The sequence below is a fragment of the Haemaphysalis longicornis genome, unplaced genomic scaffold (assembly GCF_048455015.1).
Source record: "Haemaphysalis longicornis isolate Haplotype H1 unplaced genomic scaffold, Haemaphysalis longicornis Haplotype H1 scaffold_7, whole genome shotgun sequence".
NCBI lineage: Eukaryota > Metazoa > Arthropoda > Arachnida > Ixodida > Ixodidae > Haemaphysalis > Haemaphysalis longicornis.
Genome location: NW_027526422.1, coordinates 34,482,514 through 34,499,452, shown reverse-complemented (window position 1 = coordinate 34,499,452; position 16,939 = coordinate 34,482,514). Strand labels below are relative to the sequence as shown.

At 52.8% G+C, this 16,939-nt stretch overlaps 1 protein-coding gene across 4 annotated transcripts in view; it reads left to right on the top strand.

Annotated features, from left to right (window-relative positions):
• Window positions 1–16,939, top strand: part of LOC144145170 (solute carrier family 35 member G1-like) — a 103,005-nt gene that overhangs the window by 288 nt on the left and 85,778 nt on the right. For 2 of the 4 annotated variants that reach the window (XM_077676680.1, XM_077676676.1), the window contains exon 2: window positions 1,449–1,518. The gene's annotated coding sequence lies outside the window, so the exon portion shown is untranslated. Of the gene's footprint in view, window positions 1–105; window positions 353–1,448; window positions 1,519–16,939 lie in introns of those variants that run through there. The other 2 variants (XM_077676679.1, XM_077676675.1) reach the window with 2 other exon arrangements.

The following is a 16,939-nucleotide window of genomic DNA, read 5'->3' as shown; positions in this document are numbered from 1 at the left end:
CTCGCCTTGTATAGACACAGCTCTTTGTTCCTGCGCGCACGATGAGTAACGCGGTGCGTCATAAATTACACGCCAGCCATGGAGTTCATAATCCGAATCTGTTAGAAGCAGCGGTTCTGAGGTCGACCTTGGGGCCGGAAGAAGTCGGCTTTGGACGGTGTGAAACGCGTGCAACGTTTGCCGTGGTTACGCGTCAGCATTAAGGGAACTATTTCTGATCGAAGTCACTGTCTAGACGGGAAAGGAGGGAAAACAGCGAAGAACAAATCCTGTCCTTTCGCACTCTAAATTTCACCAGTTTAACTTTTTTTTTTTGTGATTGGCACCTGGCTATGATCTTTCTGAAACGCAGGTAAGTGCTGATGGCCTTCGAATTCCGATCAGCTGCCACAAAAGAGTTTATCAATAACTCCCTCCCTCCCTCCCTCTAGTGTTCGTCCTGGTGTGCGCGAAATCAGAGCATTCATTTTCATATCGGCCATTGTGTAAAACTTGTCATTTGACGAAACCATCCATTCCTTGTGTGACCGCCACATCTGCATTGAAAATGTTATCAAATCAAATAAATAAAGTATTTTAATACCATAATCAAATAAATAAAGTATTTTAATACGCACTGAATGATGTTTTATGGCAAACGCTGCAGGCACGTTGAAACAAAAACTTGCGTGAATTTTGGAAAAAGCGCAACTCTACCTTAGAGGAGGTGCGTGAGCGAAAAAAATTAAGAATTTATACCTTCAATACAAGTAGTACGGGCAAATCGTAGTTCCTAACGTCACAAAAGTTTTGCTTGTTTAATATCAGTGCAGTTTAGATAATTCCAACCCTTCCGAAAATATAAAAACTAAATCTGCTACAACAAGTACAGCAGTGCTGACTACCGCCGTATACCTCGTTGAAGGAAGACAGACACCCTGCGATGTAGTTAAGACACTATAATGCGGCGCCGAAGCTTATGACCCTGCGACGTTTCATTCCGGTCGTACTGTCACGATAGAGACTACGACAGTTGGAACACAACGGCAAAGAAGGTTCATTGAGAAGATATGCACCCAAGGAAAGAAACTCGCGTCATAATAACGACGTAGCGACAGGATCACGCGCCAATATGTTTATGCGTGTGTCTCCAGGCAAGATTGTCGCGGCAGAAGAGTGGCGCCCTTATAGCAGGTAACTCAATGTTAGTGGAGGACTCTTGTGACTGAGTTTCTGTATCGCAGCAAAGCTTGCCGACAGAATACACTTCCCGATAGCGGAAATATCAGACGTAACCGAGCCTCTGGGGCACCTAATTAGGGCCAAAGGCTGCAAAAAATGTCACAGTAGCTGTCTTCCTTGACATCAAGGTAGCTTTTGACAGTGTTTCTCATGAATCTGTTAGAAGGAAGATGTCGTTTGTAAGACTACGAGGGCCCATGTACACCTGCCTCTATGTCTATTTGCAGAGTCAAGGGGGCATGACCGGCAACGAAGACGACACGACGCGACATGCGATCGTACAAGGCGTTCCTCAAGGTGACGTTCTGAGTCCAACCCTTTTCAGCATCCGCCTCATCCACATCACGGTGGCACTACCCCAGGACGCAAAAATTTGTTTATATTCTGATAAGGGACAACATTTACTCTGGGGCTTCAGGAAAGAACCACTGAGATATTCGAGGCACACTCCACAGGAGGTTCTTTCGGCAACGCGAAAGCATCTCTTCACCTGCGGGGTTCCAATTTCTCCCGAAAACTGTGCCGCATTTTCTCTCACCAGACGGGGTATCTCCTGCTTTCCTCTGATCATAAACTGCGTAAAGACGTGCCCTACGTAAGCAAACACATTTTTTTTTGGAATCACAATGAATCATTCTCTGTCGCAAACTCTCCATACCCGTCGCGTCAGAGATCGCTTCCACTTATTCATGTCCATATTGTGCTTGGCAGGACAGATGTAAGGCTTCTCAATTACTTTGGCGGCTTTATAAGGAACTTATAGGTCTCCTACAGTACAGACTCCCATAGAGCAATTTGTATGTGACAGGCCTTAAGGTACTAGAGAGAGCACAGGCTCTAGCTCTGCGCACCTGTCTGGTTCTTACAGGTGCACGTCTACACAAGAAACGCGTTGTAAAGCAGGACGGTTTTCAGACACCACGGTGCAAAGCACGGTCCAAACCTTCGTCACTTAGTCCGATGCGCCGACCCTCCTCATGCCAACGGGTCTGCGTCTCACGTGCAGGGAATCCTAGCTATTGGCCAACATTCATCATCATCATCATCATCATCATCATCATCATCATCATCATCCTATCTACGCCCACTGCATGGCAAATGCCTCTACCATAGATCTCCATTTATCCCGGTCCTGTGCTAACTGTGACCAATTTATCCCCGCAAATTTCTTGATCTCCTCTGCCCATCTCATTTTCTGCCGCCCCCTGCAACGCTTGCCTTCTCTAGGGATCCACTCTGTTACCCTTAATGACCAACGGTTATCTTGCCTTCGCATTACATGGCCTGCCCACGTCCATTTCTTCTTCTTAATTTCTACTAATATGTCCTTAACACGCGATCGTTCCCTGACCCACTCGGCTCTCTTCTTGTCCCTTAATGTTACACCTATCATGTTCCGTTCCATTGCTCGCTGAGTCATCCTCAATTTAAGTTGACCCCTCTTAGGGAGCCTCCAAGTTTCTGACCTGTAGGTGAGTACCGGTAAGATGCAGCTGTCATACATTTCTTTCTTCAGGAACAATGGTAGGCTGCCATTAATCATCTGAGAATGCCTGCCGTATGCACTTCACCCAATTCTTATCCTTCTAATTATCTCTGCCTCATGGTTGGGATCCGGGGTCCCTACTTGGCCTAAGTAGATATATTCGTTTACCACATTCAACGCCTCAACAACTCTGTTCTTCCGCCATGGATGTTTGCGCCATTGGATGTCCACATCCTTCTGTGTCAGCCTTGCTGCGCTTGATGCAGGAGTTTATCAGCCCACGCTGCCGCAGTGCAACGTACGCTACTAACGTCACTTGTTTGCGGCTCAGGGTTACTTCTATTGCCCTCCGTTTGTTTTCGAATTCAGGGCCCAAGCTTATCTTGTCGGCGTTGCGCCAGACCATTTATTGCACTTAACACAGTACGTATGACATTGCGTTAACAGGTGACGCCCTAGATGATTGCAAATCACAAGGCAATACTATAGCGGTGCAATGGTATACGGCTTTTGTTGTGTTTTTCTCTCCCCTCTCTTCGACGCTATTTGTAACCGGAGTTTCTTTGTTTATTTTCATAAATACCGGTTCGAACAGGAATTTTTAAATAAAAGCACGCTTCAATTTTTGGTTATGTACATGTGTTTTATATTGTCCAAGGCTACATGGGCGTTGTAAACTGTGCCACCAGTGGTAGTAGTTTCGTAAGGTTTTATATATAAATACCTCTCCTTCAGGCCCACTACAATGGGAGGTACATGCATGCATGCCGCTAGGAATTTTCCGCATTAGGAGGAACACCTGCATCACCAAAATGCGGACGAAACTTTGGTCAGAACCACCAAAACACCAGGTTACCAGATAAAAAAGGCTGAACATTAGTAACGCACACGGCTTTCGTAATCATGTATTAGCTTTCATTTAGTATCTTCAAGACGCATGCTCATATTGGAGAATCGCAAGCGGTTATATAATAGAGATAACCTATTAGATAAAACTTATCTCATTAGTAGTTGCAGGTGTGCGACCGAAAGGATACGCTCAAGGGCAGTACGGTTCCAAGTCGTTTTACGCTTCCGACTGTCAATGCGTTGGACCATCCGATAAACACTCGGGTTACCGGCACAATAGGAAACCTTGGCTACTACTCGTTCGCACCCGTCGCCACCGGTCCCAACAAGGTGCAGGAGAAATAGAAAGCTCCCTTTCGAATGGAAGCTCGTGGACGTTTACCTCATCTCCAACTGCACAATTGTCCCCTCCAATGGCAACTACCGACCTTTCTCACTAATATCCTGCATCGGAAAACTCAAAGAGCACATCGTCCTCGCTCGCCTGCAGCGTCAATCGACGGTCGGGAACCCGTATACGTTTGTCTTCAATTCTTCAAACCTCTGTAACCCTGATGTCTGATATGCACCACTCATCAACGTAGTCACCCCCCATCTGGTGTAGCAAGCCTTGTCCCTAGCAGGGCTGACCTCACCAGTTCATATTAAAGAGCATTCTCTCTCTCTCTCTCTCTCTCTCTCTCTCTCTCTCTCTCTCTCTCTCTCTCTCTCTCTCTCTCTCTCTCTCTCTCTCTCTCTCTCTCTCTCTCTCTCTCTCTCTCTCTCTCACATCTCACCAACCAGGACATTCCCCTATATATTGATTAGGAAATAAGTTATGACTCCGGGCACCCGGCACTACCCCGTTGCGATAAATTTCGGGGGCTTCGAAGATGTGCCCACTCGGTAATTTTAGCCCGTCTACGATAGCTGGATTACGGAGAACGCACATACGGTTATGAACGAACCTTTCACCCTAAAAGACGAACTATGATCCATGTGGCCGAGGAAAAATCAGCAGAGGCACTCCGCAAGAAGCAGTACTTTCCCCAACGGTCGCTAACATCGCAGGGAACAGACCACCTAAACGCCTTGCGCCCTTCCAAAACATCAAACACGGACCCTACGCTCACGATGTTACAGTCTGGACAGGCACAGACTCATGGGAAGAAATGAAAGCTCGACTTTAAGATGCGGGCGATCTGACTGATAAGCACTATAAATACGGTAGACTCTAATTGTCCAACCAGTACTACCAAAACGGGACCCACACTCACCGGTCGAGATACACCCCGAGGTCCACACTATTTGCCTCTATGATTAGATCAAGATTCCTGGAATGATCTTCTGGCAAGCAAGCTAAGCTGAACTCGGCCCTTTTCACTCGGCTAGAGCACACCGCTGTTCAAGCACCTCACATGCTGCCCAACGTAACCACGAAGAGGCGCGACTTCGGAGGCAAGGACGCCTCCATTGTTTCTCGAATCACTTGCGCAGTCCCATATGCTCAACTCATCAAACAAGTAGAAAGCTTGAACACAATCGTCCGCAGATCATACAAGCACGCAACGGTACCTTTCAACAAAAATCACGAATGTAAGCGTACAAGTTTTAGTAGTGCGTGCCCATAACACCTGAACGTGATGTCACATGAATAGAGCAGGTGCGCACGTACTAGATGCGCAGAATCTCGGTTCTAGGGAGCTGGTTTTATTGCTCAGAGTATTTACTATCATAGGGTCTATTGCCAATTCCATTGCACAAAATAGGGTCCGTGGGACTATTTACAAGACTGGTGTGTGCCAGTCGACTTGCTGACGTAATTCGCCCAGTAAGAGGAAGAAATGAAAGCGACGAAAGAGACGCACCCACCGCGGTGGCTCCGTGGCTAAGGCGTTAGGCTGCTGAGCACGAGGTCGTGGGTTCGATTCCCGGCCGCGGCGGCCGCTTTTCTGATGGATAAAAGCAAAAACGCCTGTGTGTACGAGATTTCGGCGCACGTTAATGATCCCCAGGTGGTCAAAATTAATGCGGAGCCCTCCAATATGGCGTGCCTCATCGCCTGCGTTGCGTCGGCGCGTTACACCCTACAATCATCATCATCACACGAAAGAGACGCGAAAATGGTGTAGCAAAAAAGAACTTCCGGTGGAAATAATTCGTGTCAATAGACAAATGAACGACAGCAAAGAAAGAGACGCAAATACGGAGAAGCTGTTAAGAAATTCTCAATAAGTAACGCCCGACTTTCGCCTTTAAAGCACCTCAGCAGACCTATGTGCCCCAAGGAATGTTTCAGCCCTCAGATTGTGGTACACTTAGTCCAGGGGTCCGTTCACTCCTGCAATCCGGCTTTGCCACTAAACCAGTCAGGCTGGTTTAGTCGACCTACCCGGCCGGTCAGGGTAATCTGTTGAGTGTTGGCGTTTGGGCGGGGGCTCGGGGCATTCTCATGTGTAGTGCTGAAGGTATGGGTGACATTCGCCAGATGAGCATAGCCATGGGTGCCTTGTAGGATTATAAGGTGCGCTGGTGAACGTGGTTCATCGGTTTTCTTTCATCCACATCGCCACATCTCTCCCTGCTTAGGTTAAGTTGTGATAATTACCTCTGTATATGCGAGTACTATTATGCGTGAATATCTTCAAGAATTTTATTTTGCAATTGGAACGCCCTTAATATGAACGTTTCTTCCTTCACCGATCCTTCCTCTTTTATCGACGCGAGAAACACGATGTAGTTCTGCTGATATCTGCCTGAGAAATGATTGAAATGTTGTTCTATCACTGCTCAGTTGTCATTGTCTTCCATTTGCTTGTTAGCGTTCGGCGGAAATATCTCACAAAATTTCTACTGGGGAGAGGGGGGGGGGGGGTGGCTTCACACAAAGTACTTGCCGTAAAAGCAGCGTCTTGAATGACAGCAAACCTGAATGTGACGCCTGTCAACCAGTAACTCTACTTTAGAGTTCGTATCTTTAAAACATGTTTCCTTTTAGTAAAAAATACATCCGTAAAAAATGAGAAAACGTAATATTACGACAATTGCATCAATGAAGGAGGTGCTTCAAAAATTCATGTCTATAAAATATACGCATGCGCATATAAAGATTTATATAATAAGTGTGCAGTAGTATGGCGCACATATTTTCATGCTACAAATGTCAACCAGTTTTTCAGACGTGCTATTTTCCGGCCGTGCCTGAACATTTGGACTGTGCCATGGCACCGTCAGGCGCTCTCTATAGAGTCTATGTATAACACCGACCAAAATGTTTTGACATTTGAAACCGTTCTCGTTCAATTTTCCTGACTGTTTCTTCCTGCCGCGACCCAAAAGCTGCCAAGCACGCAAGCAACATCCCTTCCAGTTTGTTTTAGGGGCGAAGGCGGCGTCTCATGTCGTCGTCGTCGTCGTCGCCGTCGTCGCCGTCGTAACCGTCGTCTCATGTAGTTACGGTGCTAAAACACCGGGAAACTTGTTTACGCCTCGCGCTAGAACGTAACACGTACTTCAAAAAATACCGGTACACTCGCTTACGCCTTGCGCTGAAACGCTTCGTAACGCGTACTAAAAAACAGCGGGGCACTCGTTTACGCCTCGCGCTAGAACGCTTCGTGCTTCAATGAGACGAAACGTTTACAGCAAAGCTGTATACCTGCGAAAAATAAAGTTGGCTCTCTCTCTTTACCCCCCCCCCCAAACGGTTTTATCTCCGTGGGCAAAAACGGCAAGGCGACAAGAAGACACTTGTATACACTGCATGCTTCTCAGCCGGAAACATCACTATTACTGTCTTCTTTGACATCAAAGCGGCATTCGACAGCGTCGCGCACGAAGCCATCCGAAGAGAGATGACATGCATAGGGCTTCGAGGACGCATATTCCAGTGGCTATGTGACTACTTGCAAGACCGGTACGTCTACATGGCCACCAGTGATGGCGAAACGGCCAAACATCCCGTCACGCAAGGAGTTCCTCAGGGCGGCGTCTTGAGCCCGACGCTTTTTAGCATGTGTCTCATACGCCTCCCAACAGTCCTGCCCAAAGGTGTCAACATTTCACTTTACGCAGACGACATCTGTATCTGGGCTTCAGGCAGGAACCGTCGAAACATTCGCGCCACACTCCAGAAGGCAATTCTGAAGATGAGAAAATATCTCAGATGCTGCGGTCTCATATTTTTCCCGGAGAAGTGTGCTGCGATAGCATTCACGCGGCGCGATGTTTCACGTTATACGCTCACCGTAGAGGGTACTCCAATACCATATGTCAAGTCGTACAAGTTTCTCGGTGTCACGTTTGACCGCTCAATGTCATGGGCCCCACATATTCGGCGACTGAAGGAGCGGCTTCTGTGCTTTGTACGCATTCTGCGTATGCTCGGTGGGCGTTCGCGGGGCTGCCCTGTATCCTCACTCTTTTGCCTATATAAAGCCCTTTTGAATGCAGAGCATTTCTTTAACTCACGATGTCACCCGGCGTTGTCGGCGTTGGCGTGCCTCGGCGTCCGCAACAGCCGTTCCAGGTGCGCCCTCTCCCCCACTCCTCCTCTCCCGCATCACGCTCCCCTCCTCGCTCTCAACAACAGGTCCGCACCCCTCCCCCTACACTATATAAAAAATAATACTTACCGGCGCCTGGTTTCGATCCCACGACCCTGCGGGCGGAACGCAAGGTACATGGTGCTCTACCCACTGCGCCACAAAGCCGACACAGAATGGAAGGCTACGAACGCGCCTTATATCCCTGACTCATTCAAACTACGTCAAGAAGCTGCTGATACAACGCATTCACTACCTGTGGGCGGAACGCGAGGTACATGGTGCTCTTCCCACTGCGCCACAAAACCGACACAGAATGAAAGGCTACGAACGCGCCTTATATCCTTGACTCATTCAAACTACGTCAAGAAGCTGCTGATACAACGCATTCACTACCACCAACTCCCCAAACACTAAACGTTAACGCAATACACCCACCCCCTATGCGACGCATTTACTCGAGTCCCCCTCGCGGGGAGATGGGCCCTTTTTTGTCGGCCTCTTGCGTTACAGCCTGCCGGCCCTACATCAGCTATCGCCTACAAGCCTGAAGGTAATAGACTCAGTGCTGGCAAAAGCTATGCGCACCTGCCTGGGTCTACCTAAATGCACATCGACGGTTGGAACTCTTTGCGAAGCTCGGTGCTTTTCCGCCACAGTGCTACAACGCCAAGAGGTGCTTCGAACGTCTTTGCACCATTTGACTCGGTGTCATACGCATCCTTTGGCAGACCTCTCCACACAGTATGCAAGACACTTGCTTCCGGCGAATTTTCAACAGCCTTAAAAGTCGATAGTAGCCCCGTGGGTACTGGCGCAATGGAAACTTTGCACAACGATACCCGGAATTAGCAAAAAGTCTGCCATGCCTGCGGCCGCGCTCAAGTTCTTCCCACTCGAGTATATTTCCAGCACTTACAAAGGCTACACACATGTTTATGCGGATGGCTCGGTTCGCCCGGGCTCATCCGCCATCGGTGTGTGGATCCCATCAGCCCGGTGCACTATCGAAAGAAAACTTAGCCATGAAACATCCTCGACTGCTACCGAGCTGGCAGCTGTGAGGGCTGCACTTCATTACATCAGCGGACATCATGCCCAGCAATGGGTAATATTCCTCCACTCGCGCAGTGCCTTACAAGCGCTCCGAAAGCTTAACAACCACCGCAGTCAGCTTGTATGTGAAATTGCCGAAATTCACACAATGGCAGTGCGCGAAGGCCATGAAATCATTCTTCAGTGGGTACCTGGTCACTCGGACATACAATGCAACATTAGATCCGACACAGCCGCCAGCGCAGGCCACTTGCTGAGCAACACAACCCAGCTTCCTTTCTCCCGAGAGGACAGCAACGCCCTAATCCTCGCAAGTGGATGGGCTGCACAAAGGTCGGAGTGGCAGGACGCTCACCGCAGGTATCTACCTCTGCACGCTATTGACCCGCATTGTGACTTCCGTTTTCCACGCGGCCTCAACAAGCGGTGTGAAGGAGTTCTGCACCGACTGCGCCTGAATGTGGCGTTTACTCGGAGTTTTAAGTTTAAGATTGGTTGGGAAGATACCCCCTGTGCCGGACTTGCGGTGTGCGCGAGACTGTAAATCACTTGTTGTGCGTCTGCCCTCGATACGCTGCTGCGCGAAAAACTGCAGCGAGCTCCCTCTCTCGTGTACGTCATGGAGGCAGCCTCGAACTTTTTCATTTTCTTGGGCCCTGGGCCAATAGTGCTGGCAGTACCTTAGGTAAAAAAGTTCTGCCCCAGTTCCTACGAGAGACTGAACTGGAGAGAGAGAGAGAAAATGACTTTATTGAAGGTTCCTGCGGAGGGTAGGGACCTCGGCCACGCAGGGCCTGCCCTTCCTAGACGAGTATTAGGTCGTCCCCGAAGCAGTGCCTCGCGGGCGTCGGCGCGGTCGGTGCGTGGTGGGTGTTCGGGTGTTGACCCGCCGACCCCCCGACGACGCTTCCCTGCGCTTCTGCCCTGCGAGAGCAGCCTCGAGCCGCTGGATAGTTCGTAGTTGCACCTCGTGCTCACCCGAGTTCATGCCATACGTAATGTCCTCGGGCAGGCGCGTTGCACCGTCTGCCTCCAGCGAGTGTCGTTCACATCCCCACAGCAAGTGGGCTAGCGTTGCGTTCGTTCTCGCGCACACACTGCACAGCACACTTTCGTAGACCTCTGGACACACGTGGCGTGCCAGCACCGGGGTGATCACCGAGTTCGTTTGTAGTTGTCTGTATAGCACGGCTTCCGCTCTGGTGAGCTTGGGGTGGGGGGGCGGCTTGAGTCGCCTGCCGAGCCTGTACCACTGTAGTATTTCCCCGTACGACGCGAGGGGTTCTTGTTCGGTTTCTGGGTGCCCGTCCGCCGGGGAGGAGCGGGGGGGCGCCTCGCGGTTGGAAAGTTCTCGCGCGGCGGCGTCCGCTGTCTCGTTGCGGTTGGGGTGCCTGCTGGCTTCGACGCTCGTGTGCGCCGGAAACCAGCGGATGTGGGTGACCGGCGTCGCCAGCTCGCCGGACGTTGCACGACACTGCACTGTACTCACTGCCCTATCGCACACTGTGTTCTTAGCGTAGTTCGCGATGGCCGAACGCGAGTCACTAAGCACTGTGGTACACCGCGGGTGTGTTAGCGCGAGCGCGATCGCCACCTCCTCTGCCTGTAAGGCGGTCGTAGCACGGACACTGCACGCACTGTACACATCACCAGTTGTAGCCTTCACCGCCACGGCCACGTAGGTGTTCGGGCGGTCTGGGTATCTCGCTGCGTCCACGTAGAGGGCGCCCGTGTCGTTTGTGTGCGCCTCGGTGAGGGCCTTGGCCCTGGCCGCCCTGCGTCCCGGATTGTGATCGGGGTGGACGTTGCGGGGCAGCGGGAGTACCTTGATGCGTTGGAGCATCTCTCTTGGGAGGCTCTGTGTGTTTTGCGGTTCCGTCCCCGCTCGGCCGCGGCCGTAGCCAAGCCGTTCAAGGATATTCCTACCGGCCCTCGTGGATGAGAGGCGGTCGAGTTGCGTTGTTCTCTGGGCCTCGCTGATTTCCTCCAGGGTGTTATGGAGGCCCAGTTGCAGTAGTCGTTCTGAGCTGGTGCTGTTGAGTAGCCCCAGCGCGGCTTTGTAGGTCTTGCGAATGGCCGCGTTGATCTTGTCTCTCTCGTGTTTCTTCCACGGGTGAAAGGCCCCCACGTAGGCCACGTGGCTCATGGCGAAGGATTGTACCAGCCGTAGGAGGCTGGTCTCTTTCATTCCGTGACGTCTTGTGGATATGCGTTTGATGAGGCGGGTGGCGATGCCCAGCTTCGTGATGACGCGGTCCACCGTGGCGCCGTTGCTTCGGCTTGCTTCGAGGAGCATGCCGAGGACTCGGAGGTTGCTCACTTTGGGGATGACGGTGCCGTCGCTCGTGCGTAGTGTGATCGTGGTGGAGTCTTCCTCTGCTTTCTTGCGGTACCTGCCCGGTGGTGGGATGATGAGCAGTTCGGACTTTTGCGGGGAACACCTCAGCCCGGTGTTGGCCAGGTGGTCTTCAATGGCGTCGACTGCCTCTTGTAGTGTCGTTTCGATGTGGCCGTCGCTCCCTCCGGGGACCCACAGGGTAATGTCGTCGGCGTAGATGGTGTAGCGAACCTGTGGGATCCCCGAAAGTCGCTGGGCCACGCCGATCATCACGAGGTTGAAGAGCACCGGCGAAATCACCGAGCCTTGGGGGGTGCCTACGCTGCCCAGTTCCCTCTCTGGTAGCTGCAGGTCGCCCGCTTGTATTTCCACCGTCCGGTGCGACAGGAAGTCGTGGATGTAGTTGTATGATCTCTGCCCCAGGCCCAGGCGCGAGACCTGCGCTAGGATGGCTGAGTGACGCACCTTGTCGAAGGCGCTCTGTAGATCCAGGCCCAGCACCGCCCTGTTGTCTTGGGTAGGGACGGTCACGTCAAGGATGTCGTGTTGTAGCAGGATCATGGCGTCCTGGGTGCTGAGCCTTTCACGAAACCCCAACATGGCGTCGGGGTAGAGGCCTTCGTCTTCGAGGTAGCGCTGCCATCTGTTGTTGAGGACGTGCTCGAGAACCTTGCCCACGCACGATGTGAGAGATATCGGGCGCAGATTCTCGATGCCAGGTGGCTTGCCGGGCTTGGGGATGAGGATCGTTCTGGCTGCCTTCCACTGTCGCGGGAGGGTTCCCGCGCGCCAACACCGGTTGAAGTAATCCGTGAGGGCCGCGATGGCCCCGTCATTGAGGTTGCGGAGGGCTTTGTTGGTGACCCGGTCCGGACCGGCCGCCGACTTGCAGTTGAGGTTCTGTAGGGCCGCCCGGACTTCCCACTCATCGATGTCGCGGTCGAGGGTTGGGTTGGCCGGGCCGTGATATCTGTCGTGATTCTCGCTAGGTGTGCTCGGGAGGTAGCGTTCGTTGAGGCGTTTGCACGTCTCTTCCTGCCCCAGCTTCTTGATGGTAGTGTGTATGATTTGATCCAGGCGGTGTTGCTGGTACCCTTTGCTCTTCGTTTCGTCGAGGAGGTGGCGGAGTAATTTCCAGGTTCGACCCTGGTGGAGCTGTCCGTCCGCCTCGCTGCAGATGGCATGCCATCGCTGTGCGCAGAGCTCGCGGCTGTACTTTTCGATGGCGCGTCCGAGTTCGGCCACCCGCTTGCGTAGTGTGCGGTTATGGCGTTGGCGTCTCCATCGTCTCTGTAGGGATTGCCTGGCCTCGATCATGTGGGCCAGGCGGCTGTCGATTTGCTGCACGTCTTCGTCCGTTTCCACTTCCGTGGTCGCGAACGAGGTTGCTTGCACGATGTCTTTCGACCACTTCTCGATGTCCGTGATCTCTCCCTGCGGTTCCAGGCACTCCGCTCTGAAGCGGGTCCAGTCGGTGAGTTTGTGTTTTCTCCGGCTTCCGTTGGACCTGACGGCGGAGGTCGGTAGGTCCAGCTCGATGATAAAGTGATCACTGCCCAGGTTGTGGCCCGTGTTCCGCCACTCGACCCCCTTCTTAGCTGACGTCCTCGTGCGGACGAATGCCAGGTCCGGGTTGGTGTCGCGCGTGACGGAGGTGCCGATGCGGGTGGGCGCCGCTGTGTCCGTGTGGAGGGTGAAGCCGGCGTCGGCCGCCGCGTCCAGCAGGTCTCTGCCCTTGACTGTAGTGCGGTGGTAGCCGAGCTCTTTGTGTGATGCGTTAAAGTCCCCACAGATGGCGATGGTGTCTGTCGGTGCCGTGCGTAACGCCTTGTGCATGAGTTTCTTGAATTTTTGGTGCCGGTGCTTAGGGTTACTGTAGATGTTGATGAGAAGAAAGGACTCCTTCTTCTTCTTGCCGATGACTACCTCGGTCGCGCAGTGTTCGATGGTGCTGCGTCCGAGGAAGTATTCGTGCTTGAAGAAGGTGAGCCCTTTACGAATGAAGGTGCACACCCCTTGAGCGGCCCCCTTACCGCAGTCCCTTGCGCTGGGGGGGCTTGCGTGCGTACGGTAGCCCGGGAGGGTTGGTGCGTTTTCGGTGTGAGTTTCTTGAACCATGATGACGTCAGGGGGCGCCTCGAGGCTCTGCAGGTGTTGCTGTAGTACCGCCTTTCTGCACTGGAACCCGTTGGCGTTCCAGTGCCAGACCTTTAGGCTCGAGCTTGTTGCTGGTTTGACGGCCATGATGCAGGTGGTGATTGAGCGGGGTGGTTGCGGTCGTTTGGCGCGTCGTCGTCGCGGCCCAGCTTTCTGTAGAGAAACTCCTGCAGTGCGTCGAGGCGGCGTTCCACCGCTGCGAAACGTGCATTTACACGGTGCTCAAAGGCGTCCATGCGCTTTTCGAGTCGGTCGATTCGTTCGGTGCAGCGGCGGAGGCGCACGGCCACACTGATGCCTCCTTGGGTGCGTGATTCTTGATCGTCTTCCCTCGCGCACGGGGAGTCGTCTTCTTGTTCCTCCATTGCTGTTTCGGCAGGCGGCGGGGTCGTGGAGGTCCCCCGAGATTGCGCTTCTGTCTTCTTGGGTGGCGGTGTTGGCGGCGTGGGTTGTGGGTTGGTGGGCGCTGGCGGTGGCGTTTTCGCGCGCTGTTGGTGGCGTGGCGTCAGCGACGGGGGGAGCGGGACTTGACCTTGAGCCCACTGTGGTTGCCGCGCCGGCTGCAGTGGCGGCGTTCGCTTTTGCTGCGCTTGTGGGTTTTCCAGGAGTCTTATGGCCTCGTCCAGTCGCTGGCTGAGGCGTGCGTTCTCTGCCTTGAGGGCTGAGATTTCTTCGCGTAGACTCTTCATCGTGTCGTGCCGCTGCGTTGACTGCTCTCGGCGCTTCTGTGGCGTTTTGGATCTGGCGTGCGCATTCGGCGCTCTGGTGACTTCGGCCCACGTCACGCGCTCGCGCGATTGTGACGTGGCTCCTCTCTTCTTGCTGTGACTCCTCCCCCTATTGTTACGACTGGCGGAGCGGCTCGCCGAGCGTTGCCCTTTCTTGCCGCTGCGGCTGCGTCCGCGTTGTTGCTGGGGGTCGAGTGGCGGGAAATCGCGATCGTCTTTTCTAGAAGGTCGCCCCGCTTGCGGTGACGTGGCGTGCTTGCTGTTCCATTGTCTCTTTTTCACCAAGTATGGCGTCTTGAATTTGTTAACGCAGCCTGCCGTACCGGTGGGGTGGGGTCCCCCGCACAGTTTGCAATGCGGCTTGCACTCGTTTTCGTGATTTTCTCCCGGGTTCATCTTACCGCAAGCGAAGCACACTCGTGCATGTGGTTGTGGGCATACGTCATGGCGATGTCCGATTTTGCCGCACGTTTTGCACACCTCGTGGTGTTGCCTGTAGAGGCTGCATCTAACCAGTACGGCTCCGTATTTAACTGTCGCAGGCACCTTGGTGCCTTGGAAAAGCACAACTACCGCGGTCGAGCTGCCGATTCTGTGCGCGTCGATTGCCATAGGGTTGTAGTCATTAACGATGTTTGCTCTGATTTCTTCGGGGGAGTCTTCGGTGGAAATGTTCCGAATTACTCCTTTGGCCGTGTCGTCCGGTGCCGCGTGATATGCGAACACCTCGTGTGCTTGGTCCCCTACGGTAAGCGAACGGAGCTGGGCGTATAGCACTGCTCTTTCCTCGTCTGGAGTGCTCATCACGATGATGTTCTGTGCTATGTTTGGGCATATGGTGTCCCGCATAGCCGCCTCTCTTGTGATTCCCGTTGCTGCCATAATGGCCGTCATTAGTTCGGTTGCCTTTGTTCGGCCGGTGTGCATGCCACCACGTGGTCGAATGATGATCTTGAACTCGCTGCGCGGGATGTTGCTCGGCATGCGTGCAGCTTTCGTTAGGCTTGCAGTAACTTTCCTGGCGTATTGCGCTCTGGTAGGTGGCGATTTGGGTGCCTTGCTGGCGGGCTTACCGGGGGTTGAAGTCTGCGATGCTTCTCCCGGGTGCTGTAGCGGCAAATCTCTCTAGATCAGAGACAGAGCAAGTGTGCCACGATATCTTCTCTTTCGCTCTGTGGCGTTCATCTATTTATTTTTCTTGGGTTGGTGTTTACTTACCGTCGTTTACTTTTCATTTTGTTTCAGCGTTTCCATTAACGATTTTCTTTTCAATTGTATTTTTTTTGTCCGGACTCTGTTGGCAGCAATCTCATGTTTTAAATGCAGAGCATTTCAGTAACTCACGATGTCACCCGCGTTGACGTCCGTAGTCCGCATCGCTCCCCCTACATTATATAAAAAAATAATAATTACCGGGGCCAGGTTTTGATCCCACGACTCTGCGGGCGGAACGCAAGGTACGTGGTGCTCTACCCACTGCGCCACAAAGCCGACACAGAATGGAAGGTTACGAACACGCCTTATATCCTTGACTCATTCAACCGTCGGCCACAGGTGCGCCCTCTCCCCCGCGTCCTCCTCGCCTTCTCTCCGCTCGCAACGCCCTCTCTCGCCGCGTTCGGTTCGGGCGCACAACAGGTGGGGACGTGCGCAATACCCTCTCTCGCCGCGTTGGGTTCGCGCTGAGCAACAGTCGGTTCGCGCGCAAGAACAGGTGGGGGCGCTCGCATCGCGCTCTATCGCCGCGGTCGGTTCGCGCTTAAACCACATATGTCGTTCGCGCGTGCTCCGGTCGCTAACATCTGTGGCGTGATCGTGACGTCAACATCACGCGTTCGTGTGGTGGCGCGATTTCGGCGCTATAACACTCTCTCGCGAGGGGCATTGGATTGGAATCGATTGGATTGGCTTGGCTTGGATTAGATTGGTTTGGATTTGGATTGGATTGGATTAAAGTGATTGTGTTGGATTGTGTTGCGTCATAGCCGCGCCACGTTGCGTCATGGCCGCTCCACGTTGCGTCATAGCCGCGGCAGGGGGTTCACGGCACGTTTCGCGTTTCACTATCGACTTCATCGACAATGTCTACGCCGGAAGACAACAATTACAACAACAACAACCAATACGTAATCCAAACGACTTGTAGGCGCGCCCCCCGCGGAAATGCTCTGCATTTGATCGTGCCCCTCGCGAGGGAGATGTTTTTTTTTCTTGTCCTTTTTTATTTTTTTTTAACGCTTCAAGTTTGTCTTCTTCCTGCTGTAACCCTGATGTCTGATATGCACCACTCATCAACCTAGCAGGGCTGACCTCACCAGTTCACATTAAAAAGCACTCTCTCTCTCTCTCTCTCTCTCTCTCTCTCTCTCTCTCTCTCTCTCTCTCTCTCTCCCTCCCTCCCCTCCCCAGGTTTCACGTTAGTGGAAATGGCCCGGGATTTTTGTCTGCAGCTTCGAACCCACGTTGCATGCGTATTGCCAACTGATCTCTCATATAGCCTCGACTGCAGGCACCACTTGCTGCAGCATTCCGCAAGCCGCTTGGAGGAAGGAAGTCATTCGTGACTCGCTATCTCGGCCAC